The following is a 17490-nucleotide window of genomic DNA, read 5'->3' as shown; positions in this document are numbered from 1 at the left end:
CCACATTGGAAGTATTGCTACATTGGGAGGAGTGCTAAACTGGTAGGAGTGCCATGTAAGAAGTGGCACAGTGGGATGAGTGCCATACTGGGAGTAGAACCACACTGGGGTGAGTGCCATATTAGAATTGGGAGGAGTGTCAAACGAAGAGGAGTGCGGTACTGGGAGGAGTGCCAAACGTAGAGGAGTGCGGTACTGGGAGGAGTGCCACACTGGGAGGAGTGCTGCACTTGGAAAAGTGCCACACTGGGAGTAGTGCTACACTGGGAGGAATGCCACACTGGGAGGAGTGCCAAACTTGGACGAGTGCCATACTGAGAGGACTGCCACATTAGGAGGATTGCCATCCTGGGAGGAGCGCCAAACTGGGAGGAGTGACACGCTGGGAGGATTGTTTCTCTGGGAGGAGTAATGCACTGTGAGGAGTGCCATAATAATAGTACCAAACTGAAAGTAGTGCCACACTGGAAAGAGTACCATATTGGGAGAAGTGCCATACTAAAAATGCCATAATGGGAGGAGTGCCACACTGGGAGGAGTGATACACTAGGAGGAGTAATACACTGGGAGGACTGCCATACTAGAAGTGTCACACTGAAAGGAATGTAAAACTGAAATGAGTGCCATACTGGGAGGAGTGTCATACTAAAAATGCCATAATGGGAGGAGTGCCAAACAGGAAGTAGTTCCACACTGGAGAGGAGGGCCACAGTGGGAGGAGTGCCAAACTTGGAGGAGTGCCATACTGGTAGGTGTGGCATACTTGGAAGAGTAGCGCACAAAGAGTGCCACAATGGGAGTAGTGCCACACAGTGAGGAGTGCCACACTAGAAGTGCTACACTGGGAGTAGTGCCACACTTGGAGGAGTGCCTCACTGGGAGTAGTGCCAAACTTAGACGAGTGCGATACTGGAAGGACTACCACATTAGGAGGATTGCTGCACTGGGAGTAGCGCCACACTGGGAGGTGCCACACTGGGAGGATTGTTTGACTGGGAGGAATGATACACTGGGAGGAGTGCCATTAGTGCCAAACTGAGAGTAGTGCCACACTGGAAGGAGTGCCATACTAGGAGTGATACATTGGGGGAGTGCGAAACTGGGAGTAGCGTCACACTAGGAGGAGTGCCTCATTAGGAGGAGTGCCAAACTTGGAGGAGTACCACATTGGGAGGAGTGCCAAACTTGGAGGAGTGCCACACTAGGAGTGCCACACTGGGAGGAATGCCTAACTGGGAGGAGTACTATGGTAGTAGTGCCACACTGGCAGGAGTGCCATACTGGGATGAGTGCCAAACTTAAACGAGTGCCATACTGTCGGAGTCCCACACAATGAGGAGTGCCACACTCAATGTAGTGCCACACTACGAGGAGTTCCACACTAGGAGTGCCACACTATAAAGAGTGCCATACTGGGATGAGTGCCATACTAGGAGTGCCTTATTGGGAGGTGTGCCAAACTGGGAGTAGTGGCGCACTGGGAGGAGTGCCACATATAAATTAGAGAGTGCCAAACGTGGAGGAGTGCCATTTTTGGAGGAGTGGCACACTAGGAGTGCAACAATGGAAGAGGTACCACAATACTGGGAGCAGTACTGCACTGGGAGGAGTGCCACACTTTGAGGAGTACCACACTGTGAGGAGTGTCACATTGGTAATCCTCCCAGTGTAGCACTCTTCCCAGTGTAGCACTACTCCCAGTGTCTCACTGGGAGTAGTGCTACACTGGGACGAGTGCTACACTGGGAGGATTACCATACTAGGAGTGCCACATTAGGAGGAGTGCCACACTGGGAATAGAGCCACAATGGGATTAGTGCCACAATAGGAAAAGTGGGAGGAGTGCCAAACTAAGAGGAGTGCCACATTCATATGAATGCCACATTCCAAGGAGTGCCACACTGGGATGAGTGCCACCCTGAAAAGAGTGCCACACTGGTAGGAGTGCTTCACTGAGTAGTGCCACACTCGTAAGAGAGCCACACTGAGAGAAGAGCCACAATGAGAGGTGTGTTCCACTGGGAGTATTGCCACACTGGGATTCATGTTTTAAGAGCTGTATTGATCGAAAAAAAATTTTCCTCAAAAATTCCCTGCCATATTTTGTCTATTCGAAACGGAAGATCTTAAAAACGAACATTCTCCATTTTTACATCGTTTAAGAAAGCTGTATTGAAATCTATTTAGAATGTATATTTTATGCTAAAAGAATTCCTTACCTTTTTTTCTTTCTCTTTCGTGGTAATAAATAATCTTAAAAAGAAACTTCATTTTCGTAAAACGATTCCTCATGTTTAAAACATTGATCAAAAAAAAAAAAATTCCCTGAAAATTCCTTGCCAGATTTTGTCAATATTCGTAACAGATCTTAAAAACGAACATTCTCCATTTCTATATGTGTTTAGAAAGCTGTATTGAAATCTATTTAGAAAGTATATAAAATATACTCTCTAAATAGAATTCCTCGTTTGATCAAAAAGTATTCAAAAAGAAAATTTCCTTGAAAAATTCCCAGCCATTTTTCGTCATTACTCGTAACAGATCTTAAAAACAAACTTCTTTTTCATATCCTATAAAAATTATTCCTCATGTTTTAATCGAAAAAAAAATTCCCCTGAAAAATTATCTGCCATTTTGTGTTATTATTCGTAACCGATCGTAAAAACGAACATTCTCCATTCCTATATTGTTTAATAGTGTTTAGAGAGCTGTATTGAAATCTATTTAGAAAGTAAAATTTTTTCCTAACGAATTCCACACCTCTTTTTCTTTCTCTTCAGCGGTAATAGATAATCATATCCTATAAAAACGATTCCTCGAAAAAAAAATTTCCCTGAAAAATTCCCTGCCATTTTTTGTCATTATTCGTAGATTTTAAAAAACGAACATTCTCCATTTTTACATCATTCAATTGAATGTATTGAAATCTATTTAGAAAGTACATTTTATCCTTTTTTGTTTCTCTTTAGCTATAATAGATAATCTTAAAAACAAAGATTCATCATTTTCATATCCTAGAAAATCCATTCCTTTTGTTTTGATCGAAAAAAATTTCCCTGAAAAATTTCCTGCCATTTTTTTGTCATTACTCGTAACAGATCTTAAAAACTAACATTCTTTATTTCTATATTCTTTAATAGTGCATTGAAATCTACTTTGAAAGTATATTTTATCACAAAAGACTTCCCTAACTCTTTTCCTTTCTCTTTAGCGGTAATCATAAAAACAAAGATTCTTCATTTTCATATCACAGAAAAACGATTCCACATGTTTTTAGTTATATTGATGGAAAAAAATTCTCTTGAAAATTTCCCTGACATTTTTTGTCTTTACTCGTAACAAAAGATCTTAAAAAGGGAACATTCTTCATTTCTCCATATCACTGAAAAATTGAAATCTCTTTAGAAAGTATATTTTATACCTAAGGAATTCCCTACATTTTTTTCCATCTCTTTACCGGTAATAGATAATCTTAAAAGAAAAGATTCTTCATTTTCGTATCCTAAAAAACGATTCCTCATGTTTGAAGAGCTGTATTGATCGAAAAAAAAATTTCCCTGAAAATTCCCCGACACTTTTTGTCAGTACTCGTAATAGAAGATCTTAAGAACGAACATTCTCCATTTTTATAGTTTAATAGTTTTGACAAAGCTGTAATGAAATCTATTTAGAAAGTATATTTTATCCCAAAAGAATTCCCTACCTTTTTTCTTTCTCTTTAGCTGTAGTAGATAATCTTAAAAACAAAGATTGTTCATTTTCATATCCTAGAAATGATTCCTTATGTTTTAAGATCTGTATTGATCGAAAAAAATTTCCCTGAAAAATTCCCTGCTATTTTTTGTCGATTAATACTGTTTTGAAAGCTGCATTGAAATCTATTTCTAAAGAATTGATCACCTCTTTTTCTTTCTTAAAAAAACAATGATTTTTAATTTTCATATCCTAGAAAAACGATTCCTCATGTTTTAGGAGCTGTGTTGACCAAAAAAAGAAATTTCCCTAAAGAATTCCCCGCCATTATTTTGTCATTCCTTGTAACATCTTAAAAACGAACATTCTCCATTTTTATATCGTTTAATACTGTTTAGAAAGCTGTATTGAAATATACTTAGAAAGAATATTTTATTCCTAAGGAATTCCCTACCCTCTTTTTCTTTAGCGGTAATAGATAATCTTAAAAACAAAGATTCTGCATTTTTATATCATAGAAAAACAATTCCTTATCTGCATTGACCAAAAAAAGAAAATTTTCCTGAAAAATTCCCTGCCATTTTTGTTATTACTTGTAACAGATCTTAAAAACGAACATTCTCCATTTTCACAGTGTTTAGAAAGATGTATTGATATCTATTTAGAAAATATTCATATCCTAGAAAAACGATTCCTCATGTTCTAAGAGTGGTATTGATCGAAAAAAAAAAATTCCCTCAAAAATACCCTGCCATTTTTTTTTATATTACTCGAAACGGAAGATCTTAAAAACGAACATTCTCCATTTTTTACATCGTTTAGAAAGCTGTATTGAAATCTATTTCTAATGTATATTTAATCCTCAAAGATTTCCCTACCTTTTTTCTGTAGCGGTAATAAATAATGTTAAAGATTCCTCATTTTCATATCCTAGAAAAATTCCTTGCCAGATTTTGTCATTTCTCGTAACAGATCTTAAGAACGAACATTCTCCATTTTCATATTGTTTAATTTTTTTTTTTTTTTTTTTTATACTTTGTCGCTGTCTCCCGCGTTTGCGAGGTAGCGCAAGGAAACAGACGAAAGAAATGGCCCAACCCCCCCCCCCCCATACACATGTACATACACACGTCCACACACGCAAATATACATACCTACACAGCTTTCCATGGTTTACCCCAGACGCTTCACATGCCTTGATTCAATCCACTGACAGCACGTCAAACCCTGTATACCACATCGCTCCAGTTCACTCTATTCCTTGCCCTCCTTTCACCCTCCTGCATGTTCAGGCCCCGATCACACAAAATCTTTTTCACTCCATCTTTCCACCTCCAATTTGGTCTCCCTCTTCTCCTCGTTCCCTCCACCTCCGACACATATATCCTCTTGGTCAATCTTTCCTCACTCATTCTCTCCATGTTACAATATAAAAATGGAGGATGTTCGTTCTTATGATCTTCCATTTCGAGTAAAGACAAAAAATGGCAGGGAATTTTCAGGGAAATTTTTTTTTTCGACATGAGGAATCGTTTTTCTAGGGTATGAGAATGAGGGATCCTTGCTTTTACGATTGTCTATTATCGCTAAAGAGAAAGAAAATGAGGTAATCAATTCTTTAGTAATAGATTTCAATGCAGAAATGGAGAATGTTCGTTTTAAAGATCTATTACCACTAATGACAAGAAATGGCAGGGAATTTTTCAGGGAAATTTTTTTCACGAGGAATCGTTTTTTATAGGATATGAAAATTAAGAATCTGTTTTTAAGATTATTCATTACTGCTAAAGAGAAAGAAAAATAGGTGGGGAATTCATTAGGAAAAAATTTTACTTTCCAAATAGATCTCTAAAATACTATTATACGAGTAATAACAGAAAGTGGCAGATAATTTTTCAGGGAAATTTTTTTTTCGATCAATACAGATCTTAAAACATGAGGAATACATTTCAATAGGATATGAAAATGAAGAATGTTTGTTTTTAAGATTATCCATTACTACTAAAGAGAAAGAAAAAAGTTAAGGAATTCTTCAAGGATAAAATGTACTTTAGATATAGTCTTACAACGATGCACAAATGAAGAATGCTCGTTTTTAAGATCTATTACGAGTAATGATAAAAATGGCTGGGAACTTTTCAAGAAAATTTTTTTTCGATCAATACTGCTCTTAAAATGGAGAATCTTTGTTTTTAAGATTACCACATAAGATAAAGAAAAAAAGGTAGGGAATTATATTTAGAACATATATTTTGTATACTTTAGAGAATTTATCTTATATACTTTTTAAATACTAAACACTATTTGACGATATAGAAATGGAGAATGTTCGTTTTTAAGATCTGTTACGAGTAATGACAAAGTCTGGCAGAGAATTTTTCAGAAAAAAAAATCGTCTTTGTAGGATAAGGAAATGAAGTCTTTGTTTTTAAGATATCTATTACCACTAAAGAGAAAGAAAAAAAAGGTAGGGAATTCCTTGAGGAATTCTAAATAAATACATTCTAAGTAGATTTCAATACAGCTTTCTTAACACTTAAACATTGTAAAAATGGAGAATGTTCGTTTTTAAAATCATCCGTTTCGAGTAATGACAAATAATGGCAGAGAATTTTTGATGGAAATTCTATTTCGATCAATACAGCTCTTAAAGCATGAGGAATCGTTTTTGGGATACGAAAATGAATATTTCTTTTTACGATTACCGTTACAAAGTAGAAGAGTTCGGGAAGTCTTTTGTGATAAAAAATACTCTCAGTAGATTTCAATGCAACTTGCTAAACACTATTACACAATATCAAAATAATGTTCGTTTTTAAATTCTATTACGATTAATGACAAAAAAATGGCAGGGAATTTGTAGGGAATGTAGCATAAAGTATTCTTTCTAAGTATATTTCAATACAGCTTTCTAAATAGTTTAATATTATTTAGAAAGATGCATATAAAAATGGAGAATGTTAGTAGCAATGACAAAAAAATGGCAGGGAAATTTTTTTTTCTGTCAATACAACTCTTAAAACATGAGGAATCGTTTTTCTAGGATAAGAAAATTAAGAATGTTTTTAAGAAAAAAAACGACATAGAAATGGAGAATGTTCGTTTTTAGGATCTATTACCACCAATGACAAAAAAAATGGCAGGGAATTTTTTAGGGAAATTTTTTTCGATCAATAGAGATCTTAAAACATAGAGATCTTTCTAGGATATGAAAATGAGGAATCTTTGTTTTTAAGATTATCTGTTACAGCTAAAGAGAAAGAAAAAAAGGTAGGGAGTTCTTTGAGAATTAAATATACATTCTGAATAGATTTCAATACAGCTATTAAACGATGTAGATATGGAGAATTGTCGTTTTTAAGATCTGTTACGAGTAATGACAAAAAAAATGGCAGGGAATTTTCAGGGAAATTTTTTTTCTATATGAAAATGAAGTCTGTTTTTAAGATCATTTATTACCGCTAAAGAGAAAAAAAACGGTAGGGAATTCTTTGAGGATTAAATATACACTCTAAATAGATTTCAATACAGCTTTTTAAACTATTAAACGATGTAAAAATGGAGAATGTTAGTTTTTAACATCCGTTCCGAGTGATGACAAAAAATGGCAGGGAATTTATTAGGAAATTTTTTTTTTCGATCAATACGGCTCTTACAATATAAGGAATCATTTTTCTAGGATATGAAAATGAAGTCTTTGTTTTTAAGATTATTTATTACTGCTAAAGAGAAAGAAAAAAAGGTACGGAATTTTTTGAGAATTAAATACACATTCTAAATACATTTCAATAGTAAACACTATTAAACGATGTAAAAATGGAGAATGTTTGTTTCTAAGATCTTCCGTTTCGAGTAATGACAAAACATGGCAGGGAATTTTTGAGGGATATGAAAATGAAGAATCTTTGTTTTTAAGATTATTTCTTACCAGTATACAGCATTCTAAACACTAAACACTATTTCTAAACACTATCAAAAGGCAGGGAATTTTTCAGGGAAATTTTCTTTTTTGGTCAATCACGATCTTAAAACATATGGAATCGTTTTTTTTATATAAAAATGAAAAATCTTTGTTTTTAAGACTATCTATCACCGCTAAAGAAAAAGAAAGTAGGGAATTCTTTAGGAATAAAATAGTATTTCAATACAGCTTTCTAAACAGTTTAATTCTATTTAGAAAGTTGTATATTTCTATATATGTTTGTTTTTCAAGATCTGTCAGTAGCAAAGACAAAAAAATGGGAGGGAATTTTTTAGGGAAATTTCTTTTTTCTGTCAATACAACTCTTAAAACATAAGGAATCGTTTTTCTAGGATAAGGGAAATTTTTTCGATCAGTACAGATCTTAAAACAAGGAATTATTTTTCTAGGATATGAAAATGAGGAATCTTTGTTTTTAAGATTATCTATTACAGCTAAAAGAAAGAAATGGAGAATGTACGTTTTTAAGATCTTCCGTCTCGAGTAATGACAAAATATGACGGAATTTTTTATGGAAATTTTTCTTTCGATCAATACAGCTCTTAAAACTTGAGGAATCGTTTTTTCTAGGATACGAAAACGAAGAATATTTGTTTTTATGACTACCGCTACGGATAAAGAAGATTTAGGGAAGTATTTTGTGATAAAATATACTTTCTAAGTAGATTTCAATGCAACTTTCTAAACTATTAAACAATGTAAAAATAAAGAATGTTCGTTTAAAAAGGGAATTTTTGAGGGAAATTTCTTTTTCGATCAATACGATATGAAAATGAAGTCTTTCTTTTAAAGATTATTTATAACTGCTAAAGAGAAAGGAAGAAAGGTAGGAAATTCTTAAACACTATTAAATGATGTGAAAATGGAGAAATGACAAAGAAGTCAGGGAATTTTTCAGGGGAAATTTTCTTTTTTGGTCAATCACGATTTTAAAACATGAGGAATCGTTTTTCTATGGTATAAAAATGAAGAATCTTTGTTTTTGAGATTATCCATTATCGCTAAAGAAAAAGAGTGTAGTAATTCTTTAGGAATAAAATATTTCATTACAGCTTTCTAAACAGTATTAAAGGATAAAGGAATGGAGAAAAATAATGACGGAATTTTTCAGGGAAATTTTTTTTTTTCGTTCAATAAGAAAATTAAGAATCTTTGTTTTTAAGATTATCTATTACCGCTAAAGAGAAAGAGAAAGAGGTAATACATTTCAATGAAGCTTTCTATACACTATTAAACGATATAGAAATAGAGAATGCTCGCTTTTAAGGTCTTCTGTTACGACTAATGACAAAAAAATGGCATGGAATTTTTCAGCGAAATCTTGTTTCGATCACTACAGATCTTAAAATCATTTTTCTAAGATTTGAAAATGAGGAATCTTTGTTTTAAAGATTATCAATTACAAAAGAGAAAGAAAAAAAGGGGTATTCTTTTGGGATAAAATATACTTTCTATATAGGTTTCGTTACAATATAAAAATGGAGGATGTTCGTTCTTAAGATCTTCCATTTCGAGTAAAGACAAGAAATGGCAGGGAATTTTCAGGGAAATTTTTTTTTTCGACATGAGGAATCGTTTTTGTAGGGTATGAAAATGAAGGATCCTTGTTTTTACGATTGTCTATTACCGCTAAAGAGAAAGAAAAAGAGGTAATTAATTCTTTAGTAATAGATTTCAAACGATACAGAAATGGAGAATGTTCGTTTTTAAGATCTATTACCACTAATGACAAGAAATGGCAGGGAATTTTTTAGGGAAATTTTTTTCACGAGGAATCGTTTTTTATAGGATATTAAAATTAAGAATCTCTTTTTAAGATTATTCATTACTGCTAAAGAGAAAGAAAAAGAGGTGGGGAATTCATTAGGAAAAAATTTTACTTTCCAAATAGATCTCAATACAGCTTTCTAAACACTATTATACGAGTAATAACAGAAAATGGCAGATAATTTTTCAGGGAAATTTTTTCATTCGATCAATACAGATCCTAAAACATGAAGAATACATTTTAATAGGATATAAAAATGAATGTTTGTTTTTTAGATTATCCATTACCACTAAAGAGAAAGAAAAAAGTTAAGGAATTCTTCAAGGATAAAATGTACTTTAGATATAGATTTACAACGATGCACAAATGAAGAAAGTTCGTTTTTAAGATCTATTACGAGTAATGATAAAAAATGGCTGGGAACTTTTCTTAAAATGGAGAATCTTTGTTTTTAAGATTACCACATAAGATAAAGAAAAAAAGGTAGGGAATTATATTTAGAACGTATAGAAAATTTATTTTATATACTTTCTAAATACTAAACACTATTTGACGATATAGAAATGGAGAATGTTCGTTTTTAAGATCTGTTACGAGTAATGACAAAGTCTGGCAGAGAATTTTTCAGGGAAATGCTTTTTTTCGATCAATACATGAGGAATCGTCTTTGTAGGATAAGGAAATAAAGTCTTTGTTTTTAAGATATCTATTACCACTAAAGAGAAAGAAAAAAAAGGTAGGGAATTCCTTGAGGATTAAATATACATTCTAAATAGATTTCAATACAGCTTTCTTAACACTATTAAACGATGTAAAAATTTAGAATGTTCATTTTTAAAATCATCCGTTTCGAATAATGACAAATAATGGCAGAGAATTTTTGATGGAAATTCTTTTTCGATCAATACAGCTCTTAAAGCATGAGGAATCGATTTTAGGATACGAAAATGAAGAATATTTCTTTTTACGATTACCGTAACAAAGAAAGCAGAAGAGTTAGGGAAGTCTTTTGTGATAGATTTGTGGTAGATTTCAATGCAACTTGATAAACACTATTACACAATATGAAAATAATGTTCGTAATGACAAAAAAATGGCAGGGAATTTGTAGGGAATGTAGCATGTAGGGAATTCTTTAGGAATAAAGAATTCTAAGTATATTTCAATACAGCTTTCTAAATAGTTTAATACTATTTAGAAAGATGCATATAAAAATGGAGAATGTTAGTAGCAATGACAAAAAAATGGCAGGGAAATTTTTTTTCTGTCAATACAACTCTTAAGACATGAGGAATCGTTTTTCTAGGATAAGAAAATTAAGAATGTTTTTAAGATTATCTGTTACCGCTAAAGAGAAAAAAAACGACATAGAAATGGAGAATGTTCGTTTTTAGGATCTATTACCACCAATGACAAAAAAAATGGCAGGGAATTTTTCAGGGAAATTTTTTTCGATCAATAGAGATCTTAAAACATAGAGATCTTTCTAGGATATGAAAATGAGGAATTTTTGTTTTTAAGATTATCTGTTACAGCTAAAGAGAAAGAAAAAAAGGTAGGGAGTTCTTTGAGAATTAAATATACATTCTGAATAGATTTCAATACAGCTTTCTTAACACTATCAAACGATGTAAAAATGGAGAATTGTCGTTTTTAAGATCTGTTACGAGTAATGACAAAAAAAAATGGCAGGGAATTTTCAGGGAAATTTTTTTTTCGATCAATATCGTCTTTCTACTATATGAAAATGAAGTCTTTGTTTTTAAGATCATTTATTACCGCTAAAGAGAAAAAAAACGGTAGGGAATTCCTTCAGGATTAAATACAGCTTTTTAAACACTATTAAACGATGTAAAAATGGAGAATGTTAGTTTTTAATATCTGTTCCGAGTGATGACAAAAAATGGCAGGGAATTTATTAGGAAATTTTTTTATCGATCAATCTTACAATATAAGGAATCGTTTTTCTAGGATATGAAAATGAAGTCTTTGTTTTTAAGATTATTTATTACTGCTAAAGAGAAAGAAAAAAAGGTACGGAATTCTTTGAGAATTAAATATACATTCTAGATAAATTTCAATACACCTTTATAAACACTATTAAACGATGTAAAAATGGAGAATGTTTGTTTTTAAGATCTTCCGTTTCGAGTAATGACAAAACATGGCAGGGAATTTTTGAGGGAAATTTTTTTTTCGATCAATACTGCTCTTAACACATGAGGAATCGTTTTCCTAGGATATGAAAATGAAGAATCTTTGTTTTTAAGATTATTTCTTACCAGTATACAGCATTCTAAACACTAAACACTATTTCTAAACACTATCAAAAGGCAGGGAATTGTTCAGGGAAATTTTCTTTTTTGGTCAATCACGATCTTAAAACATGTGGAATCGTTTTTTTTTATATAAAAATGAAAAATCTTTGTTTTTAAGATTATCTATCACCGCTAAAGAAAAAGAAATTAGGGAATTCTTTAGGAATAAAATAGTCTTTCTAAGTATATTTCAATACAGCTTTCTAAACTTTAATTCTATTTAGAAAGTTGTATATAGAAATGGATGATGTTTGTTTTTCAAGATCTGTCATAGCAAAGACAAAAAAATGGGAGGGAATTTTTTAGGGAAATTTCTATTTTTCTGTCAATACAACTCTTAAAACATAAGGAATCGTTTTTCTAGGATAAGAAAATTAAGAATCTTTGTTTTTAAGATTATCTATTATTGCTAAAGAGAAAGAAAGAGGTGATAGATTTCAATGCACTATACACTATGAAACGACATAGGAATGGAGAATGACAGAAAAATGGCAGGGAATTTTTTAGGGAAATTTTTTCGATCAGTTCAGATCAGTACATGAGGAATTGTTTTTCTAGGATATGAAAATGAGGAATCTTTGTTTTTAAGATTATCTATTACAGCTAAAGAGAAAGAAATGAAGAATGTACGTTTTTCCGTCTCGAGTAATGACAAAATATGACGGAATTTTTTAGGGAAATTTTTTTCGATCGTATTGATCGAAAAAGCTCTTAAAATATGAGGAATCGTTTTTTCTAGGATACGAAAACGAAGAATATTTGTTTTTATGACAACCGCTACGGAGAAAGAAGATTTAGGGAAGTATTTTGTGATAAAATATACTTTCTAAGTAGATTTCAATGCAACTTTCTAAACTATTAAACAATGTAAAAATAAAGAATATTCGTTTAAAAAGGAGTAATAAAAAAAAGAAAGGGAATTTTTGAGGGAAATTTTTTTTTCGATCAATACGATATGAAAATGAAGTAGGAAAAAAAGTAGGAAATTCTTAAACACTGATGATGTGAAAATGGAGAAATGACAAAGAAGTCAGGCAATTTTTCAGGGGAAATTTTCTTTTTTGGTCAATCACGATCTTAAAACATGAGGAATCGTTTTTCTATGGTATAAAAATGAAGAATCTTTGTTTTTGAGATTATCCATTATCGCTAAAGAAAAAGAGTGTAGTAATTCTTTAGGAATAAAATATTTCATTATAGCTTTCTAAACAGTATTAAATATTATAGGAATGGAGAAAAATAATGACGGAATTTTTCAGGGAAATTTTCTTTTTTCGTTCAATGAGAAAATTAAGAATCTTTGTTTTTAAGATTATCTATTACCGCTAAAGAGAAAGAAAAAGAGGTAATACATTTCAATGAAGCTTTCTATACAGTATTAAACGATATAGAAATAGAAAATGCTCGCTTTTAAGGTCTTCTGTTTCCACTAATGACAAAAAAATGGCAGGGAATTTTTCAGCGAAATCTTGTTTCGATCACTACAGATCTTAAAATCGTTTTTCTAAGATTTGAAAATGAGGAATCTTTGTTTTAAAGATTATCTATTACAACTAAAGAGAAAGAAAAGGGGTATTCTTTTGGGATAAAATATACTTTCTACATAGGTTTCGTTACAATATAAAAATGGAGGATGTTCGTTCTTAAGATCTTCCATTTCGAGTAAAGACAAAAAATGGCAGGGAATTTTCAGGGAAATATTTTTTTTCGACATGAGGAATCGTTTTTCTAGGGTATGAGAATGAAGGATCCTTGTTTTTACGATTGTCTATTACCGCTAAAGAGAAAGAAAAAGAGGCAATCAATTTTTTAGTAATAGATTTCAATGCAGCATTCTATACACTTTTAAACGATACAGAAATGGAGAATGTTCGTTTTTAAGATCTATTACCACTAATGACAAGAAATGGCAGGGAATTTTTCAGGGAAATTTTTTTCACGAGGAATCATTTTTTATAGGATATGAAAATTAAGAATCTGTTTTTGATTATTCATTACTGCTAAAGAGAAAAAATTTTACTTTCCAAATAGATCTCAATACAGCTCTCTAAACACTATTATACGAGTAATAACAGAAAATGGCAGATAATTTTTCAGGGATTTTTTTTTTTTTCGATCAATACATTTTAATAGGATATAAAAATGAAGAATGTTTGTTTTTAAGATTACTTTAGAAATAGATTTACAACGATGCACAAATGAAGAATGTTCGTTTTTAAGATCTGTTACGAGTAATGATAAAAAATGGCTGGGAACTTTTCAAGAAAATTTTTTTTCGATCAATACTGCTCTTAAAATGGAGAATCTTTGTTTTTAAGATTACCACATAAGATAAAGAAAAAAAGGTAGGAAATTATATTTAGAACGTATATTTTGTATACTTTAGAAAATTTATTTTATATACTTTCTTAATAGATTTCAATACAGCTTTCTAAACACTATTTGACGATATAGAAATGGAGAACGTTCGTTTTAAAGATCTGTTACGAGTAATGACAAAGTCTGGCAGAAAATTTTTCAGGGAAATTCTTTTTTTCGATCAATACATGAGGAATCGTCTTTGTTTTTAAGATATCTATTACCGCTAAAGAGAAAGAAAAAAAGGTAGGGAATTCCTTGAGGATTAAATATACATTCTAAATAGAATTCAATACAACTTTCTTAACACTATTAAACGATTTAAAAATGGAGAATGTTCGTTTTTAAAATCTTCCGTTTCGAGTAATGACAAAAAATGGCAGAGAATTTTTGATGGAAATTCTTTTTCGATCAATACAGCTCTTAAAGCATGAGGAATCGTTTTTAGGATACGAAAATGAAGAATATTTCTTTTTACGATTACCGTTACAAAGAAAGCAGAAGAGTTAGGAAAGTCTTTTGTGATAAAATATACTCTCAGATTTCAATGCAACTTGCTAAACACTATTACACAATATGAAAATAATGTTCGTTTTTAAGATCTATTACGAGTAATGACAAAAAAATGGCAAGGAATTTGTAGGGAATGTAGCATGTAGGGAATTCTTTAGGAATAAAGTATTCTTTCTAAGTATATTTCAATATAGCTTTCTAAATATTTAGAAAGATGCATATAAAAATGGAGAATGTTAGTAGCAATGACAAAAAAATGGCAGGGAAATTTTTTTTTTGTCAATACAACTCTTGAAACATGAGGAATCGTTTTTCTAGGATAAGAAAATTAAGAATTTTGAAGATTATCTGTTACCGCTAAAGAGAAAAAAAACATAGAAATGGAGAATGTTCGTTTTTAAGATCTATTACCACCAATTACAAAAAAAATGGCAGGGAATTTTTCAGGGAAATTTTTTTCGATCAATAGAGATCTTAAAACATAGAGATCTTTCTAGGATATGAAAATGAGGAATCTTTTTTTTAAGATTATCTGTTACAGCTGAAGAGAAAGAAAAAAAGGTAGGGAGTTCTTTGAGAATTAAATATACATTCTGAATAGATTTCAATACAGCTTTCTTAATACTATTAAACGATGTAAAAATGGAGAATTGTCGTTTTTAAGATCTGTTACGAATAATGACAAAAAAAAATGGCAGGGAATTTTCAGGGAAATTTTTTTTTCGATCAATATCGTCTTTCTACTATATGAAAATGAAGTCTTTGTTTTTAAGATCATTTATTACCGCTAAAGAGAAAAAAAAACGGTAGGGAATTCCTTGAGGATTAAATATGCACTCTAAATAGATTTCAATACAGCTTTTTAAACACTATTAAACGATGTAAAAATGGAGAATGTTCGTTTTTAATATCCGTTCCGAGTGATGACAAAAAATGGCATGGAATTTATTAGGAAATTTTTTTTTCGATCAATACGGCTCTTACAATAAAAGGAATCGTTTTATTAGGATATGAATATGAAGAGTCTTTGTTTTTAAGATTTTTTATTACTGCTAAAGAGAAAGAAAAAAAAGGTACGGAATTCCTTGAGAATTAAATATACATTCTAAATACATTTCAATACACCTTTGTAAACACTATTAAACGATGTAAAAATGGAGAATGTTTGTTTTTAAGATCTTCCGTTTCGAGTAATGACAAAACATGGCAGGGAATTTTTGAGGGAAATTTTTTTTTTCGATCAATACTGCTCTTAACACATGAGGAATCGTTTTCTTAGGATATGAAAATGAAGAATCTTTGTTTTTAAGATTATTTCTTACCAGTATACAGCATTCTAAACACTAAACACTATTTCTAAACACTATCAAAAGGCAGCGAATTTTTCAGGGAAATTTTCTTTTTTGGTCAATCACGATCTTAAAACATGTGGAATCGTTTTTTTTTATATAGAAATGAAAAAATCTTTGTTTTTAAGATTATCTATCACCGCTAAAGAAAAAGAAAGTAGGGAATTCTTTAGGAAAAAAAGTCTTTCTAAGTATATTTCAATACAGCTTTTTAGGGAAATTTCTATTTTTCTGTCAATACAACTCTTAAAACATAAGGAATCGTTTTTCTAGGATAAGAAAAATAATCTTTGTTTTTAAGATTATCTATTATTGCTAAAGAGAAAGAAAGAGGTGATAGGAATGGAGAATGACAAAAAAAAATGGCAGGGAATTTCTTAGGGAAATTTTTTCGATGTTCAGATCAGTACATGAGGAATTGTTTTTCTAGGATATGAAAATGAGAAATCTTTGTTTTTAAGATTATCTATTACAGCTAAATACGTTTTTCCGTCTCGAGAAAGAAGATTTAGGGAAGTATTTTGATAAAATATACTTTCTAAGTAGATTTCAATGCAACTTTCTAAACTATTAAACAATGTAAAAATAAAGAATGTTCGTTTAAAAAGGAGTAATGACAAAAAAAAGAGAGGGAATTTTTGAGGGAAATTTTTTTTTCGATCAATACGATATGAAAATGAAGTCTTTCCTTTAAAGATTATTTATAACTGCTAAAGAGAAAGAAAAAAAGGTAGGGAATTCCTTGAGGATTAAATATACATTCTAAATAGAATTCAATACAACTTTCTTAACACTATTAAACGATTTAAAAATGGAGAATGTTCGTTTTTAAAATCTTCCGTTTCGAGTAATGACAAAAAATGGCAGAGAATTTTTGATGGAAATTCTTTTTCGATCAATACAGCTCTTAAAGCATGAGGAATCGTTTTTAGGATACGAAAATGAAGAATATTTCTTTTTACGATTACCGTTACAAAGAAAGCAGAAGAGTTAGGAAAGTCTTTTGTGATAAATATACTCTCAGATTTCAATGCAACTTGCTAAACACTATTACACAATATGAAAATATGTTCGTTTTTAAGATCTATTACGAGTAATGACAAAAAAATGGCAAGGAATTTGTAGGGAATGTAGCATGTAGGGAATTCTTTAGGAATAAAGTATTCTTTCTAAGTATATTTCAATATAGCTTTCTAAATATTAGAAAGATGCATATAAAAATGGAGAATGTTAGTAGCAATGACAAAAAAATGGCAGGGAAATTTTTTTTTTGTCAATACAACTCTTGAAACATGAGGAATCGTTTTTCTAGGATAAGAAAATTAAGAATTTTGAAGATTATCTGTTACCGCTAAAGAGAAAAAAAACATAGAAATGGAGAATGTTCGTTTTTAAGATCTATTACCACCAATTACAAAAAAAAATGGCAGGGAATTTTTCAGGGAAATTTTTTTCGATCAATAGAGATCTTAAAACATAGAGATCTTTCTAGGATATGAAAATGAGGAA

This window comes from Panulirus ornatus, chromosome 11, assembly GCF_036320965.1.
Source record: "Panulirus ornatus isolate Po-2019 chromosome 11, ASM3632096v1, whole genome shotgun sequence".
NCBI lineage: Eukaryota > Metazoa > Arthropoda > Malacostraca > Decapoda > Palinuridae > Panulirus > Panulirus ornatus.
The sequence above is the reverse complement of the archived record's forward strand: the minus strand, read 5'-3'. Positions refer to the sequence as shown.